Here is a 13305-nt window from a genome sequence, read left to right as displayed (position 1 = left end):
GTCTCATAGGGTTATAAGGATTAAATGGGTCAGTCCATGTAAAGGATACAGCATGAACTTTTAGAAATCTGTTTTACTATAGTGGCCACTAGCCATATGTGGCTATATTCAAATTTAAGTTTTAATTGATTAAAAGTAAGTAAGATTAAAATTCGCTCCCTCAGTTTTACTAGCCACATATCATTTTGTTTTCCGCTTTCTTAGGTTGTGTGTTTGCAGGGTGTGAAAGCAGAGGAGACCCACATTGAGATCTTTGGATTTTTCTGGGGTGTGGGTGAGGGTCACCTCTATTTATTTTTCCAGCTTTATTAAGATATAATTGATGTATAACATTTTGCCATTTCATTTTATTGGTTGTTTCTTTTGTGGTGCCCAGCTTTTGAGTTTGGTGAGTCTCATCTGTTTTTACTTTTGTTGCTTGTGCTTTTGGTGTCATATCCAAATTATCATTGCCATGGCCAATGCCAAGGAGCTTTTTCCCTATGTTTTCTTCTAGGAGTTTAATAGTTTCAGGTCTTAGATTTTGTCTTTAATCCATTTCAAATTAATTTTTCTGAGGGATGTAAGGTAGTGGTCCAACTTCATTCTTTGAACGTGGATGTTGCATTTTTCCAACACCATTTATCGACGAGACTATCCTTTTCCCATTGAGTATTCTTGCCTCCTTTGCCAAATATTAGTTGACCGAATATGCATGGGTTTGTTTCTGGGCTCTAGATTCTATTCCACTGGTTGATGTGTTTATCTTTGTGCCAGTTCCATACTGTCTTGATTACCATAGCTTTGTAGTATAATTTGAAATCAGGAAGTGTAACACTTCCAGCTCTGTTCTCCTTTCAAAGGATGGCTTTGGTTTTTCAGGGTCTTTTGTGGTTCCATAGGAATTTTAGGATTGTTTTGACTATTTCTGTGAAAAATGCCATTGGAATTTTGATAAGGATCTCATTGAATCTATAGATCACTTTGAGTAGTATTGGTACTAGCCACATTTCAAGTGTTCAGTACCCACATATGGCTAGTGGCTATCATATCAGGCAGCAAAGATAGAGAACATTCTATCATTATAGAAAGTTCTATTGGACAGCACTGTGCCAAATGCATAAATGAAAATAAAATCCTTATCTTCCTTGAGAATTTGCTTTGTTAATGTTAGTTATTATACTGGAATACAGATGAACATCGTCTTATCCCTTTGTGTATCAGACCAGCAATTTGATCCTCCTGCTTCCTTTTACCTACCTCACCTGTCACTTGGGGTCCACAAATATGAAATACCACATTTTCAACATTGCTAGTGCAAAAGCTCCTTCCCTCTTAATCACTATTATGCAAATAGCAGTTATAGATCATTGATGGAAGTAGCAGGAATGCCTTTCTGTGCCCCACTGTTTGATCTGAAAATAAATCCCTAGGTGTTATATTACATTTGTGCCTAGTGCTACCTGGGATTCCGTTGGTGCTAAAGATATTTTTCTTATCTTATTTTTCAACTCTTATAACCCAACCCATTAAAACTAACTCTCCCTCTCTCTCTCTATCTTTGAAATGATCCCTTTGTAGCCAAGGATGTCACTACAAACCACTGTTAGTAATCCCTTCAGGAGCCTTGGCTGCCTGAAGCCCTCATACTGAGCTAAAATGACTTCATTATCTGTCCTTTGGTCCCATCCATGTTGTGGGTCATTGAGTTGCCTTTTTTTTTTTTTTTTTAACCTAACTGGCTGCACATACAACTTTGGGGATCCATTTTCTTTCTCCAAACCAGCGTTTGTCTGAGATTATTCATGGCCGATTGCTTTGGGTTGGCTTGATTTGTTCTTAGAATTGTTTCCCACTCAGCACAGTGATTCCCAGCTTTGGGCTCTTTTTCATAATGTCGCCACAAACAGTTCTTTGGACCTTATAGCAGCTACCTTCTCCTGTACCTTGATTCACCCATTTGAGCAGCTGCTCAGGACAGACTTGTGTACCAGTGATGTTATCTGTACACGCCTTTTCACCCCCACCTCTCTACTCCCCCAGTATAGATGGTGTGCTTGTTGTTACCATTCAGAATTTCTCTACCGGTGGCCCTGCTTTATATTTCAAATGTGAGTGTCCTTTGGACACCTGTGATGGGAATATTACTCTGCAGACTATCTGAATGTGGTGGATGGAAGATTTGCCACGCTGGGGTAATCGGATCTTGCTGTCGAGTGCTACCTTGGTGCCACATTCCGGAAGCCTGCCAAAGGCAATTCGCTGGGCTCTCTGATACGGTTTTCTACTTGACTTGCAATGCTTGACAGCCTTCTGCAAAGATAACACGTTTCAGTGACAGCTTTCAACTTGGTATCTCCAATGACACGTTTTAGATGAGTGTAGGGTTCACTCAGTGCAAGTTGATTCATGACCTTGGTCTTCCAGAAGCTGATTATCAATCTCTGTCACTCTGCTGTCTTCCCAGAGTGATCCCCAAGTTGTTGCCTGTCTATGGGTGCATGCGCCTGACTTTGGAGCACAGCCATCCAAATATGAACGCATCTGTCTCTGAAATTTCAGAAGAAGCATGGCTTTCTGAGAAGCAGAAATAAATCCTCGTGACTGCTCAAACTGTACTTATGACTACAAAATTTATGACACCATACTAGGCGGGCCAGTATCTCATAAATAATCTAACATGATTCTATAGGAGTGATTTTTAAAAAGTGCCAACCATTTGTATACAGTTTTAAATGTGAACATCGAATTGTTTTTCCGTTCTCTTCAAAGAGTTTCAATTTATGTTTGTCTAGAAACGTGGGTGCGAAAACCAACCTGTGTCGTTGTTTTTTTTTTTAAATAAGCATGAACCTAGAATCTTCTTTATTCTGCAGTTCTTAAAATGCCACGTGAGTTCGTAAATATTCCAGTATTTTAGAGAAATATGAGGATTCACTTGCTTTGTCAGTTATGCACGGATCATATAAATTGAGCTGAACACAGTATAAATGCAGGGCAGGGTGCTGTGTGTCTGAATTAAAGGTGGGAGTTCATAATATCTGCAGTGAGTAGTATTGATAGGCAACCTGGATAATATCAGTTTAAAAAAACAGGGCTTCCCTGGTGGCACAGTGGTTGAGAGTCTGCCTGCCAGTGCAGGGGACACGGGTTCGAGCCCTGGTCTGGGAAGATCCCACATGGCGCGGAGCAACTGGGCCCGTGAGCCACAACTACTGAGCCTGCGTGTCTGGAGCCTGTGCTCTGCCAGCAAGAGAGGCCGCGATAGTGAGAGGCCCGCGCACCGCGATGAAGAGTGGCCCCCACTTGCCGCAACTAGAGAAAGCCCTCGCACAGAAACGAAGACCCAACACAGCCATAAATAAATAAATAATTTTTTTAAAAAAACAAAAAAAACACACACACATATCATTGTACTATAGTTTTGTAAGATGTGACCATTTGGGGAAACTGGATAAAGGAGACTCGGGACCTCTGTATTATTTCTTACAACTGCATGTTGATCTACAGTTATCAGAAAGATTAAAAGTTTAATTTAAAAAAACCCCATATGTTGTGGGCCACATGGTCCATCTTTGTTACCGTCATTCATTTCATATCTCACTTTCATACCTAGATGCCAAAAAAAGTCATTTTTATTAAATCATTCATTTTTAAGCAACACCTATTTTTCTTCCCCAAAGTCTTTCCTTGAACCTCATACTTATAGAATATAAATCCAGGAAGGAATATTTATTTTTTTCTGGTAGAAATTTACAGGTCACTTATCTGTAAAATAGACTGTCATTTGAATATCAAAATATGAATTTAGAAAGTTAATATTTAAAGCGTCCTGTTACATACGGACAGTAACTTTCCCGTAAAACAGTTTTAATGTTCATATCTGTCTTAACCCCCGGAGAGGGCTATATATTTAATCTAGCATAATCAATAGAGCAATGTGTTTGTACCTAGCCCACTTCTCGAAAGTTGTCTAAAATATCTTTACGAGACAGATAGCGTCTCTCTATTTCTTCCCAAAGAGCCATGACTGTCTACTGTGCCAGTTCTCATTTGATTTCATCAAAAGTTATTTCTCCCTCTTTCATTTTTGTAGAATGAAAAGATAATGCATTCATTAAGAACATTTCAAGATAATCTTGCTGTTCCTAGCATTAGCTTCTAGCTAAATGATCAAAGTTTAAGACTTAGATGGTGCTTCTGATATATGTTAATAAGCCATGGTCTCCTATGAGTTTTAACTATTTGGAGGGTGTTTTTGTGTTTTTTCAGTACTTTTTCTTTTACCTTCCCCCCCACACCAAGGACGGATAGTAAATACATTTGCCATGATGCTTGTTACTTCCATTTTCACATTTTATATTGGTTTATTATATTTTTTCTTTGCCTACATTCTTTCTTATTTGTCTGCATATACCAGTGCCTGGCGTAGATGGATTCAAGAAGTAGTTGGTAAATTAATAAAAGTAGATTGATGGTGCGAAAAGTCTGTGTAGGTAAGTAGGTCGGGAACCATGTCCTAATATGTTGCTCAGCCCATAAAATTCAGACAAGGATTAAGAGGCTGTTGCCTCTATTTTACCAGGTCCTTCAAACTTTTATGGTGAAGTGACACCATAAGAACCCACAGACTTAAACTAAGACAAGAACAACCTCATTGCAGGCTGATATGAAGAGAAAAATATAATTTTAACAACCTCAGTCATTTCCACATGCTACTTCCCTAACTGAGTACATGACCCCAGCTCAGTACAAGAGGAGCATTTGGCCCTGCTGCTCTGCTCGCCCACAGGGCAAGGCTCCCCTGGGCCAAGCAAGTGTGTGACCGTGAAAGGCACTCTGCGTTCTGTGGGTCACTGCAGTTACAGCTCAAACTAACGGCTGCCCCCGTGCTGCCCTGCAGAAGCAGTGTTCTGGTCCAAGGTTGGTGGAGAAACTGATGCGAGCCTTACTGAGAGTCAGTACCACGCTGCCATTATGGGCTCCTTACAGCGTTTCCAGTGGTGATTTTCATGATGCTTGATTTCTCCCCAAATTCATGGACTTGCACGCTTAGCCCCCGCTCAAGAGGGCATTCCACAGTGCCAGCGTGATTGTCCAAGTGTCACATGCATGAAGAAAGCCTTTAGCAATCCTGAGATTGGTAAGGAAGTTTCTAGGAATTCTGTGTGTGTGCTTGTCTTCTTATCCCTGATTGTTTGGGCTTTCTCTTCTTTCGATTTCTATTCTGCCTCTATTCTTTCTGTTCTGTTGATGAGTATCTCTCCATGAGCTTTCACATTTTGCAGTTTCCTTCTCTCCCACCTTTCCTCTCACATCTCCGTGAATTTCCCCACCCCTGTAAACAAGGCTCTGACTCTTGCCTGTTGGTCTGTTTTCACTCCCAGCTCCTAGTTTTGGCCCCCTTCTCTCCCTTCTTCCTGTCTTCCTTAGAGGTGGCCGCAGATGAGAACCAGAGTTTGAAAAGTTTTTTTTCTTGCTCTATTTATGGAGTAGAGAGCCCGGTGCTGATGGTGAAAACCTGAGTATGTTCTCATTTCAATAAAACCTATACTCCTGATATATTGATGGGAAGGGCTTTTGGACAAGTGAAGTACACAATGATACCCCAAGTATATGTTCTTGGGGTTTCCAATTTTGCTTGATACCAAACCATTAAATTATTTTTATTCCATTACCCTCCCACCCCCTTGGAGTGATCTTAATGATGTGGGCACTGAAGATGGACCAGCATGGGGTCCTTTTTCCTGGATCACATTTTTTTCTTTAAGCTCTGAGTTTTGTTTATGCCACTAACGAATTGGTCATTTTGCTCGCAAAGAGGCTGCCAAGGTTTCTGATTAAAAGCATAGCATCAGCCAAGTAGACAGATGTTTGGAAACATCTGGGTGTTCAGCACCATTGACACTGGACATGCCCAACCCTGACTTCATAATACCCCACAGCCCTCTGGTTAGTTCAAGGTTGCCCAAAAAAGAAAATTTAAGTGTAATTAAAAAAAGATCTGTTCTGCTTTGGGGGGATGCTAAATGTGCTTTGGCTCTTTTTAAGTTTTTCCTATTTCAAATATCCAGATTCTTGGGTACTTTTCAGCCTGTTACTGTTCAGTCTTGCCTGAACCCTGGAATTCATGTCAGAGCTATTTCCCTGGGTCTCTCTTTGGCGAGACGCACTGCAAGCTCTGGTTCCTGTCTGCTAAGCTCCGCTTCCTTTCTCTTACCCCCATAGCCCCAGTCCCTGCGCTCGGGTGGTAGCGGCTATTTTCTGGGTAGACCGAAGCCTAATTTACCAATTACAGAACGGGCAAACCAGCGCTATGTTACATAACCGGACTCAAAACTGAATTCACAATTTTGAATTTTGAGGGCAATTTTTGAAGCGTTCCTTTCTTTTTTAGGGCACAGAACCTTCTGCTAGGTTGTCATCTGTTGTATCTTATGTGATTAAAGGGTCAACTAATCCACTTTGTTCCTCTTGCTCAGTTTAGCGGTGAGTTAACCGAGACCCTGGATAATCCCATGACTTGGCGTCTCTTGGTTCTCTGAGGCTGCTCCGACTCACCTTGTCTGTCCACTGTCTCTTTGCTAGATGAATGCAGTAACCTCCTGACTTTGTTTCTCTCTTTTTTTAAAAATTAATTTATTACTTTATTTTTGGCTGCGTTGGGTCTTCATTGCTGTGTGGACTTTCTCTAGTTGTGGCGAGCGGGGGCTACTCTTTGTTGCGGTGCACGGGCTTCACATTTTGGTGGCTTCTCTTGTTGCGGAGCACGCGCTCTAGGCATGAGGGCTCAGTAGTTGTGGCTCGTGGGCTCTAGAGCACAGGCTCAGTAGTTGTGGCGCACTGGCTTAGTTGCTCCGTGGCATGTGGGATCTTCCCGGACTAGGGCTCAAACCCGTGTCCCCTGCATTGGCAGGTGGATTCTTAACCACTGCACCTCCAGGGAAGCCCCTTTGTTTCTACCAACCAATGTTGCTTTCCTTCCAGGCCTTTTCCATTTAGTAGCCACAGTAATCTTCTTATTTCCGTAATCTGATCATGTCTGTGCGTCTCCCCCTCTTTCTTTCTTGTTCTCTCTCAACCATATCGAGGACCTCTCACTTCTCTGCAGAACTCAGGCAGACTCCTCGCTGTCCTTGCTTTGCTGTCTGGCCTCTATGCCACACCCTGCTCCCTGGGCACCAGTCACCCTGGCTTCCTCCACACAGGGCCTTTGCATGAGCTTTTCCGCCTGCTGTGCTCCCCTCTCTTCAGCACTTTTACAACACAGCTCACCTCTCACCTCATCAGTCCTTGTTTTGAAACCTCCTTCCCTTCTCTAGTCTGGGGTTGGATGCTCACCTCTTACCACCTGTCCCACTTGCAGGGTTGCTTCTGTCATCTCTTTAGTTGCTGGGGCCTGTCTTTCCCACCAACTGTACACTCCATGAAGGCAGGAGCTAATGTCTCATTTACTTACCTTTTCTTCCCCAGTAGTTACTTGGTAAATTATTTGAAAAAATAAATGGTAGTGCCTACAGGAACGTTAATAGAAGCCTAGAACTAGAGCCTGTGTGTCTTGACTTCCAGACCAGAGCATTTCCCTTTTCACCAGGAGCCTGAAAGCATTACCTGATGGACACTGGAACTGTGGGTGGTCTGGAGGTCTCACCATTAACAATCCAATAATGGGAGTCTTTTCCCATCTTGTAGTGTTAAAAATGGGTTGGGAAGTGGTGGAGGTAAGACAGTAACGGGCTTATTTTCCTTCTCATCCATTTTTTTGTTTAACTTTTGGCATCTGCTGCTGTTTACTCAGATTTTAGTGTGAACATTTGCTTTAGGCCAGCATTATTTAGACACATCGAGTTTAATTTATAAACAGTGTGTGGATGTCCTGTGAAGAATACAGTGAATGCCTGGTACTCAGTCATCCTGTCAAGCTCAGGAGGGCAGTAACTCCTTATCCATGGTGTGACTCCTACCTGCCCCCCTGCCCCTGTGTAGAGCATTTTTGCATTTTGGGGGGCCCTGGGCACAGGGGGAATCTGTGAAAGCTGTGGATCCTCTCCGTAGGATAACTTTTATAAACAGCACTTACATAATGCCATCTATTTTTTAACCATAAGTTTCAGGTATACAGCATTATAATTTGACATCTGTATACACTACAGAGTTATCACCACCGCAAGACTGTCTACTGTCAGTCACCGTACAGTTGATCCCTTTCACCCATTTTACCCACCCCTCAAACCCCTTCCCCTCTGGTAACCACTCATCTGATCTCTGTATCTGTGAGTTTGTTTTTGTTTTATTTTGTTCATTTGTTTTGTTTTTTTAGACTCCACATACAAATGAAATCATACTTATTTGTCTTTCTCCTTCTGGCTTATTTCACTTAGCCTAATACCTTCAAGGCCCATTCATGTTGTTGCAGATAGCAGGATTTCATTCTGTTTATCGCTGAGTAGTATACCATGGTGTATACATATACCACATCTTCTTTATCCATTCATCTATCTATAAACACTTATGTGGTTTCCATATCTTGTCTATTTTAATAATGCTGCAATAAACATAGGGATGCATATATCTTTTCAAATTAGTTTTCATGTGCTTTGGATAAATACCCAAGTGGAATAGCTGGGTGATACGGTAGTTCTAGTTTTATTTATTCTTACTGTTTTCCGTAGTGGAAAAATTCCCACCCACAGTGTATAAGGGTTCCCTTTTTTCCACACCCTTGCCAATGCTTATAGCCATTCTGACAGGTGTGAGGTGATATCTCATTGTGGTTTTGATTTGCATTTTCCTATTAATTAGTGATGTTGAACATCTTTTCATGTGCCTGTTGCCCATCTGTATGTCTTCTTTGGAAAAATGTCTATTTAGATCCTCTGCCCAATTTTCAATGGGAATTTTTGGTTTTTTGTTGTTGCTGAGTTGTATGAATTCTTTTGTATTTTGGATGTTAACCCCTTACTAGATATGTGAATTGCAAATATTTTTTCCCATTCAGTAGGTTGGTTGCCTTTTTGTTAAGGCAAAAGGCCTTAAAAGGCCTTGATGTTTTCCTTTACTGTGCAGAAGCTTTTTAGTTTGAGGTAGTCAGTCCCATTTGTTTATTTTTGCTTTTGTTTTTCTTGCTTTTGGAGTCATACCACAAAAGCATCAACAAGACCCATATCAAAGAGCTTACTGCCTATGTTTTCTTCTAGGAATTTTGTGGTTTCACGTCTTACATTCAAGTCTTTAATTCATTTTGAGTTAATTCTTGTGTATAATATAAGATAGTAGTCTAGTTTCATTCTTTTGCATGTGACTGTCCAGTTTTCCCAACACTATTTATTGAAAAGATTGTCCTCATTCCATTGTACGCTCTTTGCTCCTTTGTTGTAAATTAATTGTCCACATATGTGTGGGTTTATTTCTGGGCTTTTACAGTGCCATCTTCCTGCTATAATGTGGTGAATGAGTTACTGTTCTGGGCATTCTTCATGTGTCAACCCTTGTGATCTCATAACAAACTTATGAAGTTGCTGTTGTATTATTCCAGTTTCACAGAGTAGGAACTGAAGCACCCAGAAATGCAGTAACTTTCTCACAACTGATAGTGACAGATCTAGGGCTCAAATTCCGACCCAGCTGGCTCCAGAGTCCGACTTCGTTTATGCACCCATGCTCAGAATTTTACTTCCTGTATCAGGAGGATGTAGACCCCGAAGTCTGTGGGTGGCTACTGCTATGGACTTTGGACTCCAGGTTAAAAACCCTGAATTTGAAGCTCCCAGTTTCTTCCACATCCTCCACCATTCTGCTTTAATTTAATCACAATCCATATTAGCAGTTGAACAACCAGAGGGGCCTCATTCTAGACAGTCCACTCCTAGGTACCTTTCCTGCCTTCTCCTCCTGGCCCATCTTTCTCCAGTCTTTAGCTGTTGTTTGCTACCTTCCTAAATGTCACCTTATCCAGATTCACTCTTAGTGCTACTGTTTTAAAATTTAAATTGAAATGTATTTATTCATTATTATCATAGTATCGTTCACTTATTGTTTTTCTTTCAGTTGATGCACTTGATTTTAATTAAATGAATTGATTTTAAAACAAAACGTTTTATCAACACCTTAATGCAAAACCCTGTGCATTTGACAAGGATAGACTTATATAAAAAATTATGTCTGTAATCTGTGAAAATAAATCAAAGGTACCAACGTTATTAAGTTCTAGCTTACATATTTACTTTTCGGTAAAGCGGGAAATGAATGAGTATCATTGAAAGGTGGAGGGCATATTAGCATCAAACTGGGATTTTCTTTTCACTGATGTGACTGAAAGAATAGAAATAATGGAAATCTGTTTTTTACTCAGCGTCTTAGTAAATTCAGAGCAGCCACTCAACACTTAACATCTCAAGTATTTGGGCCACACCTACCTTTGCTGTTTATTGTCCCTGCTCAAGGACACATTTTGTTTTGTGGGAAAGACAATATTGCTTTAAAATGGAACTCTGGGGACTTCCCTGGTGGCGCGGTGGTTAAGAATCTGCCTGCCAATGCAGGGGACACAGGTTCGTGCCCTGGTCCGGGAAGATCCCACTTGCCTCGGAGCAACTAAGCCTGTGCGCCACAACTACTGAGCCTGCGCTCTAGAGCCTGCAAGTCACAACTACTGAGCCCGCGCGCTTAGAGCCCGTGCTCCGCAACAAGAGAAGCCATTGCAATGAGAAGCCCGCGCACCGCAATGAAGAATAGCCCCCGCGTGCCGCAAGTAGAGAAAGCCCACGCGCAGCAACGAAGACCCAATGCGGCCAAATATAAATAAATAAATAAGTAAATTAAAAAAATTTTTTTTTAATAAATAAATAAAATAGAACTCCGTCTGAAGACGGAGAGTGGCACCTGTGTGGTTACCTTTCTGTGCTGCCGCATGAACTCCGACCGCGTCTCTAGAAATGATTGGTAGTTGGACAATGACCCGCGTTGACGGTGCGCTTGTGGAATTTCTGGCACTGGGTTAAGTGCTTTCCGCGTGCGATTTCCTTCAGGCGTCACAACAGTCTCACCAGGTAGGCACTGTTATCGCCATTTGAATCATGATGGAAACCAAGACACAGAGAAGTCAGGTAACTTGCCCAAGGTCACCCCACTGTTAAGTGGCAGAATGAGATTCTAACCCAGGTCCGTCCATCCCGTGAGCTCATGGCCCTTCCTACATTCTGTGCTCCGCAGCGGCTACCTTTGGTACATCTTGTTGTGAAACAGAGCGGTGTTATCCGTGATCATCAGAAAAGTGTTGCATGGTGGCTGGGCAAGTTCTCTCTTTCCAGTGTTATATGTAAACAAAAATTTACGCCGCTTTCGGAAGGTGGGGGCAGTACGTGCATGTAGTGTGCTGTGTGCGCTAGTGAGAAATACTGTAAAATGAAAAATGAGATTAGTGTTTCAGGTTGTACAGTTCCCTAATTATGCTTTTAATTATTCATGTAAAAGAAGTAAAATGACCCCTGACAGAGACATAAATGATTTAGGTAAAATCAAATATTTATAAGATGCTGCAGGAGTCCCTGGATGATTGTAACACATGCGCTCAAAATTCTTTGCCTTCACCCTTTGGATGCACAATGTTATGGATAGAATCTGTAACCAGCTGAGAGTAATCAACAGTGTTAAAGACAATACTGAGCTAATTCATAGGTATTTGGACTTTGGAACATTGGTTTAACACAATAGTTTGTCTTCTAAAATATATTGTATTCTAGGGATCACCAAATGACAACCCCTCCTGCTAGTTCTTATGTTTTTTAATGGTTGGAAAAAAATCAAAAGGAGAATATTCCATGACCTGTGAAAATTATATGCGAATTTTAGTGTGGATAACTAAAGTTTTATCGGAATATAACCTCACCCATTCATTTACATATTGTGTTTGGCTGCTTCTGGGCTACTAAGACTAAGTTAAGTGGTTACAGCAAGGGCCATAGGACCCACAAAGCCTTAAATATTTACTGTCTCACCTTTTACAGAAAAATTTTGCCAAGCCTTCTTCTAAACCATGCCTAGCACACAGTAAAGGAACATGTCGTAGCATGTTCAATCAGCATAAGAAACACTTGCTTTTATTTCATTTTAGCCTTTAATTCTCTGTCCCACTAATTGAATGTTTACTGTATATTTTTCAGAAGTTGAGAGAAAACTGCCTTTTGAATGCAGTGAAAAGGGATTATTACAAGCAGGGTTCCGTCACTGGCTTTTTTTTTTTTTTTTAACATCTTTATTGGAGTATAGTTTCTTTACAATGGTGTGTTAGTTTCTGCTTTATAACGAAGTGAATCAGCTATACATATGTATATATATATATATCCCCATATCTCCTCCCTCTTGCATCTCCCTCCCTCCCACCCTCCCTATCCCACCCCTCTAGGTGGTCACAAAGCACCAAGAGCTGATCCCCCTGTGCTATGCGGCTGCTTCCCACTGGCTATGCTTCCCTTTTTACAGAGAAGTGCTGAAACTAATTGCACTTGTTTTAGAAATGGGTCATTAGTCTAGTCCCTATCTTTTATGGAGACCTAATTTTCATGCAGGATTTCTCTCTAAGGCTTGAACTGGCATCTCTTTAGGAAGAGGAGACAATGAGGATATGAAAGCTTTTCCCTGCCTTAAATGAGCTTAGCTTCCGATCACAGGCCATTTAGTATGTTGGTTGGAGCGTTATGCGTATTCAGCAGCCAATAAGTGTTTGTTAAATGAATGAATGAATTCACTTTAGACAACAACAAAAAAGGGGGGGTGGAATGTATGACATGAAGTAAAATCTCTTTTTCATCCACTTGGATATTACATTCCTTTTGGAAAAATAATTTTTCTGGTAGTATAAGTCCAAGTTATTTGTTCTTGATTTCTCTTTTCCATGTTTCAAGGAAGAGAGATGTGATTTTGAAATTTAGGGTTTGAATTGATTGAGGTTTTCTATGTTAAAGACTTCTTATGTGTTCTTCCAGATGGGCTAAGCAAAATTTTCTTATGCTTAGAATTAAAAGAAATAGTAAAGTAAATGTACTTATCTGCAGTTATTTGAGTGACTTAATGAGTAGAATTTTCACTATACTTTCCTGGACACCATTATCAAATGTGAAGACATTTCCCAATCCCAGCTGTCTTCCCACTGTTATTTCCTTTATATTGGTAGAACCTGCAAATTTTATTTCCTGACACCTTGCTTAAGTTTTCTGATCAAGAAAACATGTCTTCTGCTTCTGATGTATATATATTTCCCATCTCATTCCAGACCTTGAATCTTGGGATAGCCCCAGGAATCAGTGTTTAAAAATGAAAAATAATTTT

General features: G+C 40.9%; 1 protein-coding gene across 6 annotated transcripts in view; it reads left to right on the top strand.

Annotated features, from left to right (window-relative positions):
• Window positions 1-13305, top strand: part of PTPRG (protein tyrosine phosphatase receptor type G) — a 718755-nt gene that overhangs the window by 411663 nt on the left and 293787 nt on the right. The window lies entirely within an intron of this gene.

The sequence above is a fragment of the Balaenoptera borealis genome, assembly GCF_965194805.1.
Source record: "Balaenoptera borealis genome assembly, chromosome: 12".
NCBI lineage: Eukaryota > Metazoa > Chordata > Mammalia > Artiodactyla > Balaenopteridae > Balaenoptera > Balaenoptera borealis.
The sequence above is the reverse complement of the archived record's forward strand: the minus strand, read 5'-3'. Positions and strand labels throughout refer to the sequence as shown.